The sequence below is a fragment of the Medicago sativa genome, chromosome 6 (genome assembly GCF_051527215.1).
Source record: "Medicago sativa cultivar Bolivia chromosome 6, Bolivia_mono, whole genome shotgun sequence".
Taxonomy (NCBI): Eukaryota; Viridiplantae; Streptophyta; class Magnoliopsida; order Fabales; family Fabaceae; genus Medicago; species Medicago sativa.
Genome location: NC_140754.1, coordinates 97,743,271 through 97,759,085, shown reverse-complemented (window position 1 = coordinate 97,759,085; position 15,815 = coordinate 97,743,271). Strand labels below are relative to the sequence as shown.

General features: G+C 30.9%; 1 long non-coding RNA gene and 1 pseudogene across 2 annotated transcripts; both read right to left on the bottom strand.

The window, feature by feature from the left end:
* Window positions 1-776: 776 nt before the first annotated feature.
* Window positions 777-3,557, bottom strand: LOC146918739 (uncharacterized). Its single transcript, XR_015014360.1, has 6 exons — window positions 3,300-3,557; window positions 1,777-1,862; window positions 1,552-1,683; window positions 1,344-1,454; window positions 1,164-1,245; window positions 777-1,070 (listed from the first exon to the last, which is right to left on the bottom strand). It is a non-coding gene; the product is annotated as an uncharacterized LOC146918739 (long non-coding RNA).
* Window positions 3,558-5,889: 2,332 nt separating this feature from the next.
* LOC146918738 (sodium transporter HKT1-like) lies at window positions 5,890-9,935 on the bottom strand (annotated as a pseudogene). The gene is made up of 3 exons (XR_015016345.1): window positions 8,757-9,935; window positions 6,874-7,097; window positions 5,890-6,317 (listed from the first exon to the last, which is right to left on the bottom strand). The product of XR_015016345.1 is annotated as a sodium transporter HKT1-like (transcript).
* Window positions 9,936-15,815: the final 5,880 nt, after the last annotated feature.

The following is a 15,815-nucleotide window of genomic DNA, read 5'->3' as shown; positions in this document are numbered from 1 at the left end:
CTTAATCTGTGTGAAATGAGCCAAGGGGTCAAATAAATTGGGACGGAGGGAGTAAGAATTAGAATGAAGATGATTTGACTTTTCAATATAATCATTCAATTAAACCTCGACGAATGGCATAAAGCTCCGCTTGAAGATGTCAGAATATCACATACCTGAAGAGTTCCACTTGATGAATTGTTCGTCCTTGGTACCTGATGGGTGATACAATTTTAGCAATTGTATTAATTTATATCAAATCAAAGTAAAATAATTAAATTCATATCTATAAAGACTATTTTAATCTCAACTTAGCAGCTTCATTAATATTGAGGATGTATTTAAATTGATGGTGGATTGAGGCAATTGGTTTGGTTTGCAAACACTACTACAAAAATGGGCTTATATAGCGCTTTTTTTTCGCTTTAGATAGCGCTTTTGAAGCGCTACTGTAAATGGCGCTGGTAAAGGTAATATAGCGCTTTTTTTCCTGTATAAAGCGCTAGCTAAAGCAGGGTTTATATAGCGCTTTATGTCAAAAAACGCTAGCAAAGGTTGTCCTTAGATAGCGCTTTCGAAAAAACACGCCATCTAAGACGGGTTAAAAACAGCGTTTTTGTTTTAAAAGCGCTATGTAACAATATGTTTAGATAACGCTTTATAAAGGAAAAAAAGCGCTATGAGAAGAATTTATTTTATTTTATTTTTTGTCAATTTTTTTTACCTTTGCAAATAGTGTTTTTTATTAATTTAAAGTAAAATATATATAAAGTCAAAAATTTAAAGGGAAATATATATAATTTTGGCACATTATAATTGAGACTATTATTTATCAAATAAAACATAACCATATCATAAAAAATGTATGTATATATAACATAAAAGTCAGAAATGTATAGCCTCTAATATGGCAACATAGATATCTCTAAGAGTTACAACTAATTAGTTAACATAAAAGATTAAAATCTTCTATGGTATCATGCAGTCTTCGTATATCTTCTTGGTCTTCTCAACATTTTTCTCCAAAATAAGCAGGCAAATCATCATTCATTTCCAAATTCCGTTCACTCTCCTCCACCTGAATCCTCCACCTGAATATATACCAGAAAACACCATTAAGCAATAACACTATATTATATTAAAGATAAGTTCAAAGTACTACTGATCATGTTATATTATTAAACCTGTACTCGGATCCATGATATGTTGTTAAATTTATTCTTTGGTACTTGAGCTTCCCGTGCAGAGCGAAATACTTTTAGAACTCTACAAAATATAAATGTAAACTTAGATTACATACAACTGACCATATATATTATACATAGTTTTCATATACATCAATATACATACACGCACACTCTTACGTGTCAAACATAGTCTTCATTTTCGAGTAATTCATGTAGTCATTGAGTAATGAATCCAAATAATATATGATTTCCGATATGAGATCAATGACAAGTAACATCCAATGTCCACTACACAAATGTCCAAGTTAATTAGAAAATCTTCTATAACCGGTGGTAAAAAGTGAGGAAAAAATAATCAAAAACAATGTTTCAAGGAAAATCTTACACATGCTTAGGTATATAAAATGGTAGAATAAATAACTTGCACTCATCTTTATATTTCATGAATTCCTTAACCATGTATGCTTTGACCTATTCTTGTTCTGCTTCCCTTGAAGAGCGAAATACTTTTAGAACTCTACAAATTATAAATGTAAATTTAGATTACACACAGCAGACCATATATATATTATATACTTTCATACATCAATATATACACACACACACTTACGTATTAAACATAGTCTTCATTTTTGAATAATTCCCATGGTCATTGAGTAATGGATCCAAATCATATATGATTTTCCATAGGTGAGCCTGCCATTTTAAAGATCTTAAATTGGTTATACAACGAGGAAGGCTCTAGAAAGTTTAACTGATTGACAGGACAATAAAAAAGTAATTACATTTAAAGCACTAATGAACAATAGATATGAATTTACAGAGATCAAAACCAAGTATATTATATTTAAAACACGAACAAATAATTTAACCATACTATAATATTATTGTCTATAGAGCCAAAATGTTGGAACTAAGGGTCTTGTTTAGATTGATTTATTTTGAGCTTATGTGAGTTTATTGTAAAGGTGTTTGGGTAAATCAATTAAAATAGCCAAAATTTGAGCTTATGCTATATTTTGATAAGTTGTAATTATTAGCTTTTACATTGGCTTTACACGGGGCTTTTAGAAATTAGGGAGCCTCTTCGAATCCCTTATGCCTCATTTTATCGACTTTTTTATACATTTATCTTTTAGTTTATTTATGAAGAGACTTGTCTCTTTTTTTATACAGTTTTTTTATTCCAAACTTATCTTCTTCTTTTTTTTGTTTCATTCTTTTTATACGTTTGACTTTTTTTTAAATTATATTAACATTTTATAATTGCATATTAATGATAGATCCAAACACTTCAATTTATATTAGCATTTTTTTAGTGTATACATTCAAATGTAAGTAGCTTATTGAGTATAAGCTCTCATGCTATAAGCCCTTATGTTATAAGCATTTGTGGATGCAGTTTATCCAAACGGACCCTAAATCTAATCAAAAGAAGTCTAGGCATTCTACTATCAACCTAACTCCCTAAAAGATTAACACTTTAATTGCTTATAGGAACTACTGTTTCATCAAATCAATTGTGGAATAGGTCAATAGAATGACACAAGAAAGGGACTCAATCCTCAATGACATATAAGTAGGCGATTGGGCCTACATGAAATTGAAGCCATAGAGACTGATGTCATTAGCCAAAAAGATGAATGAGAAACCCAATCCCCAATCCAAGATTGCATGGCCTATTGTCAACTCAATAAGATCATATTGATCATTGAAATAGGATTAGTAGGACTATTTCATAATGGACACAAAAGATAAAGTGTTGGTTACCATGACGATATTCTAACTCACATGTTTTATACTCCAAAAAGCTTTATGTCTGAGGCCTCAGTTTACAAAAATTGTACTTGAGGGCAAAAGTTAGACAGAACAAAATTAATAAAATAAGTATAGCAACTAAGTGAATAGTAACAGCTTGTTAAATAGAAACAAAAGTTATGTCAATCAAAAGCCCAAATTCAGTTTCACAACACAATTTCAGTTTCCATTGATAAATTATCCTAACTACTAACACTGCAGTCTTAATATTAGTTTAAACCCTAAAACTCTAAAACATCAAATATGAAGAATTGAAGATTAATTGAGTGAAATTGAATTGACAAAAGAATGGTAAGGAAAGAATTAAGATGGTACCTTGAATGAAAAAAGACGGAAACCGGTCGACGGCACATCGGTGAGAGGTGGTGGTCGATAGGTAGAAGAGAGACCGCAGCTGCGAGAGGTGGTGGTCGTACCATAGGCTGTAGGTGATGAATGAATCGAAGGGGAGAGACATGGTGGTTCTGGAATGAATGGATGGTGAAAGTGATGACTGAGTGGAAGCAGAGAGTTATGGAATGAATCACGATCTAAGAAGGTTTTTGAGGAGGAAGTAGTTAAAAAAAAATTTAGTTGAATTTTTCTATTTTGTTGGAGGATCAAACAAAATAGCTCCGTTAGTTTTTTTTAAAGAAAAATAGCTCTTTTAGTTAATTTTAGCGTTTTTTTAAAAAAAAAAAAACAAACATAGAACTTAAAAAATAAAAATAAAACAAACATAGAAAATAAAAAAAAACAAACATAAACATAGAAAATAAAAAAAAAAAAAACAAACATAGCATAGAACACCAAGGATCGAACAAGTGACCCGGAGCGTGACCCGGAGCTTAAGCAAAACAAACTTAACCGCTAGGCTAAAATAAATCAATCAATATGTAGCGCTTTTCGTCAAATATAAACGCCATCTTTAGTCAAACGTATGCTGGCGCTTTTAAAGCGCTATTTAAGGTTGAGCCATAAATAGTGCTTCCTATAATAAGCGCTACTGTAAAATAATCCAGAATTTTTTAAAAATTTATTATTTTTTAAATTAGCCTATGCTGACGTTTTGCAAATAAAGCGCTATATAGAGTTAGTATTAAAGATAGCGCTTTTTGTAAAAAGTGCTATCTAAGACCTCCGTATTTCTATATATAGCGCTTTAGTGTTTAAAGCGCTATTAACGAGGCGCTATTTTTTTCCATATTTTGTAGTAGTGAAATTAAAACAAATAGCAGAAAGAAAATTGTTGTTGTAAGAAATTTAAGAGAAATGATCGGGTCTTTTGAATGATATGTTTATTATAATAGTTGGTAATATAAACTTAAACTGTATAATTGTTTCTCTACTTTACGATAACTAACAAAATGACTCTGGTAAATCTCTTGATACAAAGCCCTGTTTTCTAATTATAATTCTCTAATCTTGTAGGTGAACCTATAATCATTAAAGGTTTTAAGGTCACTTAATTTTAGAAATCATAACTTAACAACTTTCTATTTATAAATTGTTTATTAAGTCGAACAATATAATTAGATCTAATCTATAAGTTGGTGTCAGCAGTCATATAATCACTGAGTTCAATTTAGATTTGATTAGAACATAAAAGTATCAAACATTTATACCGAATAAACTAGATTTGCAATTATACTCATGTAAGTTTACGAATTACATGCCAAAAAGATAGAATAGGGTCATCTAATACCTAATCACAGAGTAATTAGTTAATCATGGCTAAAGCATAAACAATTAATACAAAGGAAGAATTCATTACATAAATTGGATGACTGACTATGAGTTTTGATCCAAAAATGTGGTTTCTCTCAAAATTTCAAACCCTTTGCTCTGAAACAAACTTGGCTTTTAAAGTCTTCACTTCTGTCACGTAAAAATCGTGCCCCGATCCATTAAAATTGTGCCCCGATTGTACGAAAATAATTTGGATGACATATCCTTAAATATTTGTTAGAGAGCTTTGATCAAAGTATAACTCTACCTGCAAAAGATAAACAAAAAAACTTTCCAATCTGATTATCAAATTTATTCAACCATATAGTTGAGTTGGTCTATAATGACTTTGTTGTGTAGGTTTTTAATGTTTTTTGGTAAAATAAAATAAAAAATAGTTTGCTTTTTAAATAGATTTTTTTAGAGATTATTTATTTTTTAAATAATAAAAAATCTAAAAACACTTTAAAAAAAATGTATAACTAAGAAAAGACTTTAACGTAGATTTTTAATTATTAAAATTATTATTTTTTAAAATAATTATAACAATACTTTTTAAAGATGTCTATTTTAAAATGAATGACTTAAATTCACGTTTTGTTCTTCTTCTTCTTCCAAAAAAAAAATCACGTTTTGTTGTCTGAATTTTCATCCCTTATCTTTTCTTAGGATCATTTTTGCTAATGTGATTTAATTAATAACGAGGCTTGGGGTGGAAAATTTTAATGGAGGCCAAAACTTAATTTATTTGAAAATAGGCAATTAAAAGTCTGATTAAGCCTAAATAAATATAATCATTTGGATTTCGTTAAAAAAGTATGTGATTTAGTGGATTTTAGAAGAAAAAAAAGGGTGGATTCAATCCGAACCATTAACAATTATATTGTGTAGTGGATGGATTAGATATATTTATAGTTGGATGGTTTGTAGACACTGTATTAATTTTTAATTTATTTTATGGTTAAATTTTAATTATTTTTTACCATCAATTACATTGAAAATAATAAAAAATTATTATTTTTTATGTTGATGGTATCCCCGTGAAAGATAGGAGGAAAATACTCCCAAGACAGAAAATGAGAGCATAAATGGAGCAAAAATGAGGGATTGTTTGAATTTGTCTAAACTGTTGTATATCATCTTAGTAGGAGATAACTTGTTTTGCAAGTTACCTTGTGAGTTAGTTAGTTTGTTGCAATTTGTTAGGAAAGTTAGTTAAAGCTTTGCATTATGCATATAAGGAGAACACTAGAATATATACAATTATATAGTATGTACTCCAGCTGTAAAGTGGGATATACTAAACCACACTGACACATGTATACATACGATCTACATACATGGTCCACGGTGTCACACCACCTTATATAATTTAATTAGTTCTAAAACTACATTATTAAACATATATACCACACACTTGATAGTTGCTAGGACAAATGCCATGCTTTGCCTCCATTCATATTGAATTTCTTGAGCCTTCCAAAGAACATGACCAAAATAAGGATAAACTTCCCTTTTGTACTCCATTTACCCGAAAATCCAATCCATAAATCTTTGCACATTGAATCTCGTTTCAGTTGTCTTGAACAGCTATATCCTGTTGAGAACCCTACGTTCCCATAAGCACTGCATATAAATTATCACAATCTTTTTCATTAATACCTTTCTAAAGTATAGAAAATTTTAGGGTAATTAGAATTTTCTAATTAACTATTTTTTTAGAGTAATATAAATTTTTATTCTTAAACTTTTTTGACCTATTTTATTTTTCTTTTTCAAATTTTATAAAACGAGAGGCCAATTTAAAATATGAAATATAGGACCACTTTGCAAATTTTAAAAAAATTATGGACCATTTCACAATTTTTTTAAAAATTGATAGGGACCCTTTTGTAAAATTTAAAAATATAGGGACCAACTTTCAAAATTGGAAAGAGTAATAAGAACCAATTTGAGACTCGCTATATATAGTTTTGGCAAATTATTTCATAAAATCTTTTCATTTTAAAATTTGCATAAGCTTCACCAAATTTACAGATCCCGCATTATTTGGTGGGGTTCATGTGAATTTTAAATGATACTAAAAAGAGTATGTTGAAAAATATATGTTAAAGTGTGAGTTATTTAAAAAAAAAAAAAATTCTACCATGCACAAAAGATAATTCTAGAGAGTATAACTTGCCTTATGACTTCTAGTGTGATATTCAAGACGTTGAAGTTAAGGGGATCCTCTTTCAAACTTTGTCTCTCAGTGATGCAAATGAGAATAATGAAAATAACCAAGTAAGATAATTGAGAGATAATTGAGAGAAGACAAGACACTCCACTAAGCTTTTTTGCTCTCTCTTCACATCATTAATTTTGTGGTCCCTTATAGGTAAAAATGTTGTATATGGTGGGAGGGACCTGTTAAATTCGACCCAAAATTCAAACTTAGTGACAGGTGTATTACATGTTATATTTTATTCTCCATAGGATAACAGAATTTTATGTAGATAAAGTGTTTATCTAAAAATAAAGCTGCATTATAAAACAATTTTTTTTTGACAAAAAAACAATTTTTTTATACAAAGAAGAAATTCCATATAGTTCGTGTATTAATTGCTAGCACAACTTTATAACACGTAAATCACATATTAGAATTTCCTTTGTGAGTCGTCAAATCTATTGATTATATTCTAGTTCCATCCTCCATGTAAGTGGGAAATCAGAATTTATGCAAAACAAATTTTGTTTCAGGATCATTGAAAAAGATAAATTAGAAATTACATATACAAATCATGTGCTCAAATGATAGCTGTAAAAATATTTGATTTGATGGGTTAGGTAGGACTCAAGGTTTAGTATACAAACGATCAATGTTATGTAATGGATACCTACTAAGAAATCAGACATACATCTTATCATGAAAAAAGAAGAAGAAATCATACATCCAATATATATGGTAAACATTTAGTAGTGCTTACGGAACATGAAAAACCATTAAGTTTTGTCTCCATCATGTACCATAACACTATATTTTTCGAAGAGATAACTTAATTACTCTACAAAAATGTTTAGAACTCGTGAAAGGATGATTATAGTAGTCCACACAACAACTGTATAAATGTTTGGACTCTTCATTTTTTTTAAACTTATGTGCTTGATACATTTTCCTACAACTTATATTTTTTACTTACACTTAAACACTCTTATAGTTAGTCCAAATTACTATCAGAGTAAATAATTAAGGGTAATTGTTGAAATAACCATGTAATTAATTATTGAAACAGTAGAGAAGACTTTTCCTACAATGTGATTTTTTTTTACTTACTGTGTAGGGCAGACTTTTCTAATAAGCTCTATCCCTTTATTTTATTTTGTGGTTTGTAACATATTGTTGTATTAAATGTGAATTTGAAATCTCATGTTGGATTGTAAAAATGAATGTTCAACAATGTATGATATATAGTCAATGTCTTAAAGTTTTGAACTAAGATGTAGTGTTCAAATTATGTATGTGGTTCTCAAAATCCAATGTAATAATCCCTTAAGATTTAGGCACCCCTCATCTCCCAACATAACATTGGTACCCATTTTCCTTTTTGTGCGCGCCTAACATTCACCAAACATTGTAGGTGTGCTAAGTTATGGAGACTAATATCACACGAAAATCTCTACATTAGATTAGGTACATAGGCCTCCACACTTCTTCATGTATTAACATGTATATTTCCATTATGGTTTTTTCTAGGTTACCCTTGAATAATAGTCGATAATTTACCCAACATTCAATGGAAAGTAGCTACACAAACAAATTTACAAGTGCGCTAGCAAATTTGTTTATGTTGCTAATTTTCATTGGTTGTTAGGTAAACTACCCATAATTCTTCGAGGATAGCCGAGACTTCGTACCATTCATCTAATGTGTGAGATTGGCTCAAGTGTGAGTTCATTCATATATAGTATAGTATGGTCTCACTCCAGTGGCATTGGCTCACATATATCAACTTAATACATCAATAGTCAAATTTACTAACTTCATAGAAATATTACATGGATGCTGATGCAAAGAGGAAAACTTACATCATGACAACGAAGATCACCAATATGGCTGAGGAGATGGTAGAGAGATCAAAAACAGATTCACCTGCATGTCTAGCATTTGTAACTTGAAACAAAATTGCAACCACTTTCTCATAGAGATTTAATCCCTCCATATTCTTGGAACTCCATTCCATGGAACAAAACAATACAAATTGTATCACATTGAAACCAAAGACAGTAACAACAAGTAGCCAACAATGAAGAGAAGAGAGCAAATGGTCATAACCCATTTCCTTTGAATTCTTCAACAAGTAAGAGAATTCCTCTCTTTTAGTAACACTTTTCAGGACCTTTATGAAAAGCCTTAAGCATGGTGGGTAAAGTGTATTACCTAAAAGTACATATGGAAGTATAAGAAGAAGAAGTCCTGAATTCTTCTTGAAAACCATCATGTTCTCATTGGTAGGTACATAACCACAGCTTGCAAATGTTGAAACTATGGTAAATAAAGAAAATGTTTCTATCTTGATGCCTTTGTTTTTTAGTACATTTTTAGCACTTGGTACATTGGTTATGTACAAAGTGACCAAACTAAAACCAAAAAAATGAACAACTATAAGGTAAGCCAAAACTATATAACTTAGATACCTAAGAGAATTATACTTAATTTTGTCTTTATTAATATTGTTATTATTGTTATCATTCTGAGTATGATTTTCTGACTGAGGAATAGAAACTAAACCAAGTTCAACTTGATAACTATTATTACAAATACATTCATTTTTGAGACAGTTACTTTGAGTGAAATTGAACCTATCAAGAAAAAGTTGAAGCATGGAAGTAAAAACTTCACCACCTACTAACATAAGAAAGGTAAGAAGAATGAGTTGGGAATTGGAGAAAACTTCCATTTCTAAAGATGTCATGCTAGAAACAGTGGAAGCAGAAACAGAAGTGTAAAATAGATCAAAGTCTTTTGGTTTAACAGAAGACCTTGGCTTTGAAAACTTGAGACCCAAGTAACCAAAGAGAGAAAGGATAATGAAATAACATAGTTGAATGAAAAAGTTGTTGAATTGGAAGGATAGAGAACGAGGCAAGAAACCATTGAAGTTGAAGTTGAATTTGTTGGGAAAGAAAGTACAAAGATGTTGTGAGTTTTTGCCAAAGTTGTTCTTCATGGTTGTGTTGTGTTGTGTTTAGTTGAAGAACTGGCTTGGCAAAGTGTCAAGTGGGAAGGAATTTATAAATAAACCAAAGCAGTAGGAAGGTAGTGGTGTATGCACATTTACTTCATATGACCCAAATATAAAAATTAAAGAAGTTTAGTTCCACTTTTAATCAATTTCGTGGTGTGATTGGACAATTTTTTTATGTGAATAATTCACCATAATTACAACACTTGGGAGACTAAAAGTCAAGGTTCAAAATTGCACTCCACCTGCAACAAAATAATTCATACATCTCTAGTTACTATTATAAGTAAAATTTTACTTTTAAATTCATTCAATAAGTGATATATATAATCTATATATAAGCTGCATACATCATTTGTTAAATAAATCTAAAAGGTGGATTTTTGTTATAATAATGAGTGGAGGGTGTACATTTGTTTGAATTTAATGCATATATTTAAAGTTGAAATGAGTATTTTTATAATTTAGAAACTAAAAGTAAGAAAACATGTTATGAAATCTAGGGGTTTGTTTATTTTTTGAAAACATTTTTTTTCTACTTTTCGTGATTGAGAGAAGATGAAATATTAGCCAGGAATGATACATTGTTAAAATAATCAAAATAGTTATTTTAACATGTTTATTCTTTTTGAAAATGAAATCATTTCTTCACTTTAAATCCCCTTCTTATAACTTTTTCTCAAAAAATCCCCTTTTTATATTTTTTTTAACTGTATATCTTTTACGCACAAAGTTTTACCTCATTCAAGAGACTTAACTCGAATGTATGTCCAGGGTTAGGGGCTGGATTCAAACTCATACAACTTTTTTTTTTTTTGTAAATTATACTTTTTTGCATGCAAATGAAAATACTAATTCTCTTTTATATTTGTTAACAAGTAAAAATAAAAATTTTAAAAAATAAAAATAGAATTTTTTTTTTTGAAGTAACCGGACCGTCAAATCTCTTTATTGCACAAGGAAAGAAATCGTAGACTAAAATTGAATATTATTTTTTTTTACAAAAACTAAAATTGAACAATTGTAAATAAAAAGAAAAAAACTATAATAGAATTAAGAAGAATAAAATAGTGAGATTTATGAGGAAGACTCCAGAGAATAAATATTATGTGTTGTATCTTATCTTATCATAAACGCTGAAATTGAGCATTTTGTGTTTCTTCCTTTTTTTTGACGCATTATATATAGTTTATACTGTGAATTGCCTTTTGCATGGGTACCATTTTTCTTATATTAGTGGATATATATGTGTGGTCCCTCTAAATAATTTACTTTTTTTTTTTTTTTTTGAGGGAAAATAATTTACTTCTATACCATATGTTTGTCCTCGCATGAAATATTTTTGAAGGCATTGGACTCTTTATGCCCAATCTTGTATTTCTTTCAAAAAAAAAAAATGCCCAATCTTGTATTTTTTAATAAAAAATTACTCTTCTCACTTAAATTTCTCCTAAACATATTCAAATGGTAGTTAATTGTCGTTCGGCTCTTCAACAACAGTTAACTGTCGTTCAACACTATTAAGATCGATTAAACCGATTTATAAAGTGATTGCACCGTTTTAAAAAGTACCGAATGACAGTTAATTATTGTTCGAGTATATTTAGGAGAAATTTGAAAAGTGGGAAGAGAAATTTTCTTTTCTTAACACAATGGGACCGAAGTTCAAGAAAAGAAAAACTACAACGCATAGAGCGAAGAAAATAGATATCCTTAATATCATCATCATTCATCAATAACATGCACCAACGTAGTTCAAATTTCCTTATCTATAGATGGAGTGAGTATAATTTTCTTGATGAAACTCCACCGAAAAACAATGTCATTCACATGCTTGTTGATAATACTCACAATAGCTTTCGAATTCATTTGGACTTCCACCTTTATATACCCTATCCTTCCAAACATGAGAAATCGTGTTCTGGCTGTAATAGCCCGATTTTTCGTTAGATTTATTTTATTATTTATTTATGTGTGTTATATGTGCTCTTATGTGATTACTTGCCTCTGTGTGCATTTTTGATCGGGAATTGTAGAATTCGGTGTGAGGAGGGTATTTTAGTCATTTTGGACTTAGGGGTATTTTGGTCATTTTGAGAGTAAGGGTAATTTTGTAATTTTGTTGAGGATTATTTTTAGTGCTTAGTGAGATTAGTGTTATTTTACTAAGTTACTAGGGAGAGTGTGGTAATTATTTATTTACCGGTAAGTGAATGTTAGTATTACATTTTTACCGTTAAGTGAGTAATAACATTTTGGGTTAGAATAGAAATGGGTTAGGCCCATTAAGACATTGTGAGTTGAGCCCAATTAAGTGGAACCTATATAAACTCTAGTTGGTAAAGAGAATAGGGTTTTACCAACATTTTTCACAATTGGGAAGAGATAGAGATAGAGAGAAGATAAGGGTTGAAGTGGAGATCTAGAGGAGGCTAGAGGGAGCTAGAGATTCAAGCTTTGGGAGCTAAAGTGAAGCCTTAGAGTTGATTTTGAAGAATTAAGGTAAGGGGGTTAGGCTTTAATCATAATCTAGTAGTTTAATTTCTACCCTAAATTCTTTGCATAATTGTGGTTAAGTGCTTAATTTGATCTTAGATGTAGAAATTCGTGCTTAATGTTGATGACATGATTATGTACATGAATTGAATGATAACTGTGTTGTTGTTGTTGAATTTGTATGTCAAAAATGGGTATATATGAACATCATGGGTTTTAGGTGAAATTGATGATGAATAATGTTGTGGTTGTTGAATTGTTGATGAAATCATGTTCAAATGTTGTTGTTGTTGTTTTAATAAGTGTTGTTGATGAATTGATGCATTGAGTATCATGATTTGATGAATTGGTGATGAGAATTGTTGTTGAAAGTTGAAAAAGTTTTGGTGAATTGGTAAATTTTGATGAATTGATGTTTTAATCTCAAAACTTATGCATGTTTAATTGTTTTGAAGCACATAAGACCTATAAACATCTTTGGGATTAAGTTTTGGGGTTTGGAATGATCAAAATTGGGATTTTGGGGTGAAATGGGTTTGAAACCCGGAAGTTGGAGACTGAACTGATGAGACCTCGCTTAAGCGAGCCATCAGCGAGCTCTAAGCGAGCGTGCCCAGAACCTTCTGGACACAGTTCGCTTAAGCGAGCTGTAAGCGAGCCTCATCTGTAGGTTCTGGACGCAGTTCGCTTAAGCGAGCTCCATGCGAGCGAGGTCCAGAAGCCTCTGTAAGTTGGTCGCTTAAGCGAGCGGACTTCGCTTAAGCGAGCCAAGCCTAGTTCAGCCATTTTGATTCTTTTGTTTCGTGTACTCGTGGACCAATCTGAGCCTTCTAAAATGTTTCTTTGGACTTGTTTAACCTCTGTTTATACAATTAATCCTACTGGAACTTCATTTGAAATGAATTGGACTTGGTTTGTGAATTGAACTTAAACTTTTGAAAAATGGTCCAAAACGTCGATTTTTTTCCGAAAACTCGTTTTCTCCGGAATTTGAAGTAGAATTAAGGTTGTATAATATTTATAAGACTTCTAAAAATGGTTGTGATTGGTTTCATCAAGTCTTGACATGTTTTCCTTTGAAAATGGCATTCTTTTGGAAAAATGAATAATAGAGACGAACTTTGTGATTTTCATAAATTCGTCATGTTTAGCCGATGAAACGCCAAGGTATGCTCTACTGCATGGATATGTAGTTGAAAGGTATACTTAGTTGAGGCATTGGATCTTGTTACTTGGTTTTGGTTCATTAACTTTAATTATTTTGAAAATGATAGAAAGATAGACGAACTTTGTTGAAAACGGTTCCTTTGACCCAATTACCTTGTAAATCTTTTGTGAATGACTTTATATGATTAATTGAGGATATATGAATGGTTGTTGAAGGTTGAAAATGATGCTTATCATAAATGTTGTATTATTCCACTTTGCTTGGTTTATGAGAAGTATGTGGAATTGTTGTGAGATATTGTGTAGTTGATGATGATTTATGTGATGATGACTCATATGTAAATTGTGATTTGTTGAATGTGTGTGGACATGTATACTTGATAATGCAATTGTTGTTGAGATAGTCAATGTAATTGGAGGTGTACTTTTACATTGTCGTTGGTAGTTGTTGTGCATTATCGGGTCGTAGTTGTATGTCCATGCATCATATCATATTGAGTCATATGATGAAATGTAAAAGGAGTTGTACTTTTACATAGTTGTTGTAAGAGGAGGTGTACTCTTACATGTCAGAGGAGGTGTACTCTTACATAGATGTGCGGTTAGCATCTAATGACTGTTGTTTCGGTACCGCATGCATATATGTGTCAAGTTTAGGCGCATTGCATAATGATATGACGTTTGGTTGTGAATGAGAATTATGTTGTTGGTGATAAATGCAATGATGGTTGCTTGTTGTGATATTGGAATCGTTGTATGAATGTTTATCTGGAGGTTAACTGTTTATGTAAACTATGTGGAAATTGAATTTGTTTTATTCATTTCAATTATTATTCATTGTTTATGATTAATGTAATGCTAACCTCCAGTGGTTTTTGCCGCCTACCTGTCTGTATGGATGGATAGACGCTGTGCAAGATTAGTTGCTTGGGTGAGTTGATGCTTGGATAGTGGGAGTTGTCTCGTTGTCGGTTGTCGAGTCTAGAATTTAGGCTCTGATTAGGGTGTAGTGTCCTTTTGTTTCTGTCGAATGCTGTTATATTGTTGATATGGCATGTTTTGTTGGAGATATTTTATTTGTATCCGCTACTACTGTTGAGATATTATATATGCATGTTGAATTTGGTTTTTGTTGAGATGTAGCGTCTATTTCTTGAATATTTGTTATATTCGCGTGTTTTATCACTTTAATAGAAATAGAGCGTTACACTAACAATCATTATAACTTAATAAAAAGGATAACACTGAAAACATACGTTAGTCTTAGGTTATATGAAAAAACTAAAAGCAAAAAAGATAAAAGTCAACAAGCTATATTAGCCAATGGAATAACCAATAAAGAGGCGGATTACACCATCATATATAAAAATCAAAAAATAAACTAGGCTTATACACCTTAAACCACCACCATTAATATTAAATGCAAATATTAATTTGGGGAGTTTTCTCTCTTTGTGTGTCTTTGTATTTGTTATACCCTAATTTTGGACCTAAAAATACTAGTCAATTCTTCTTTTCTTGCATTTTAAGTCATTTGAACTGTCTTTGATCAATTGCATCTTTCTCTGCATTTTATTTCAATGTTATTTGCAAAATTTACATGCAAGGGTATTTTAGTCATTTCCTATGTCAAATTTCTCTCAGTCTTTCAAAATTTTGTTTGAGTCCTTTCAAATAGGTTGAATAAGTCTTTGTTTCATTCTATGTCAAAATCCATTCCAAAATTTGCATTTGAAGTCATTTTGAGTCAGTTTTGCCCCTAGGGGCATTTTGGTCATTTCACACGAAATTTCGGCAGAGAGGTACTTTAAAGTACCTCATTTAGGCCATTGGTTCGTTTTAGTCCGTTTTGTCAATTTTAATCGTTTCACTTTACGTTTATTCCCAAATTACGTTTTTTACCAATTTTATTATTAAGTCCTTTTGTCATTTTTGCATTTTAGTGCTTTATTTTTATTCATTTGCAACTTAGTCCAAAAGTTTGTTAAGTCCAGTGCCACGTGGCAGTTTGTCATTTGTCCAGTCAGTTACAAGTCCAGTCCATGTGTCACTATTCTATTGGTCCAGCATTCACAAGTGGCAGCCTATAAAAGGCCACCTCATCAGTCAAAGGGTCAACAATTTTCTCATTCTGCACATTTCTCCAAAAATCTCAGAAACAGTTACAGTTTTTCTCTCTCTTCCATTCACAAATCAAAACCGAAAATTCACACAAATCCTGAAGAATATTGAAGAACGA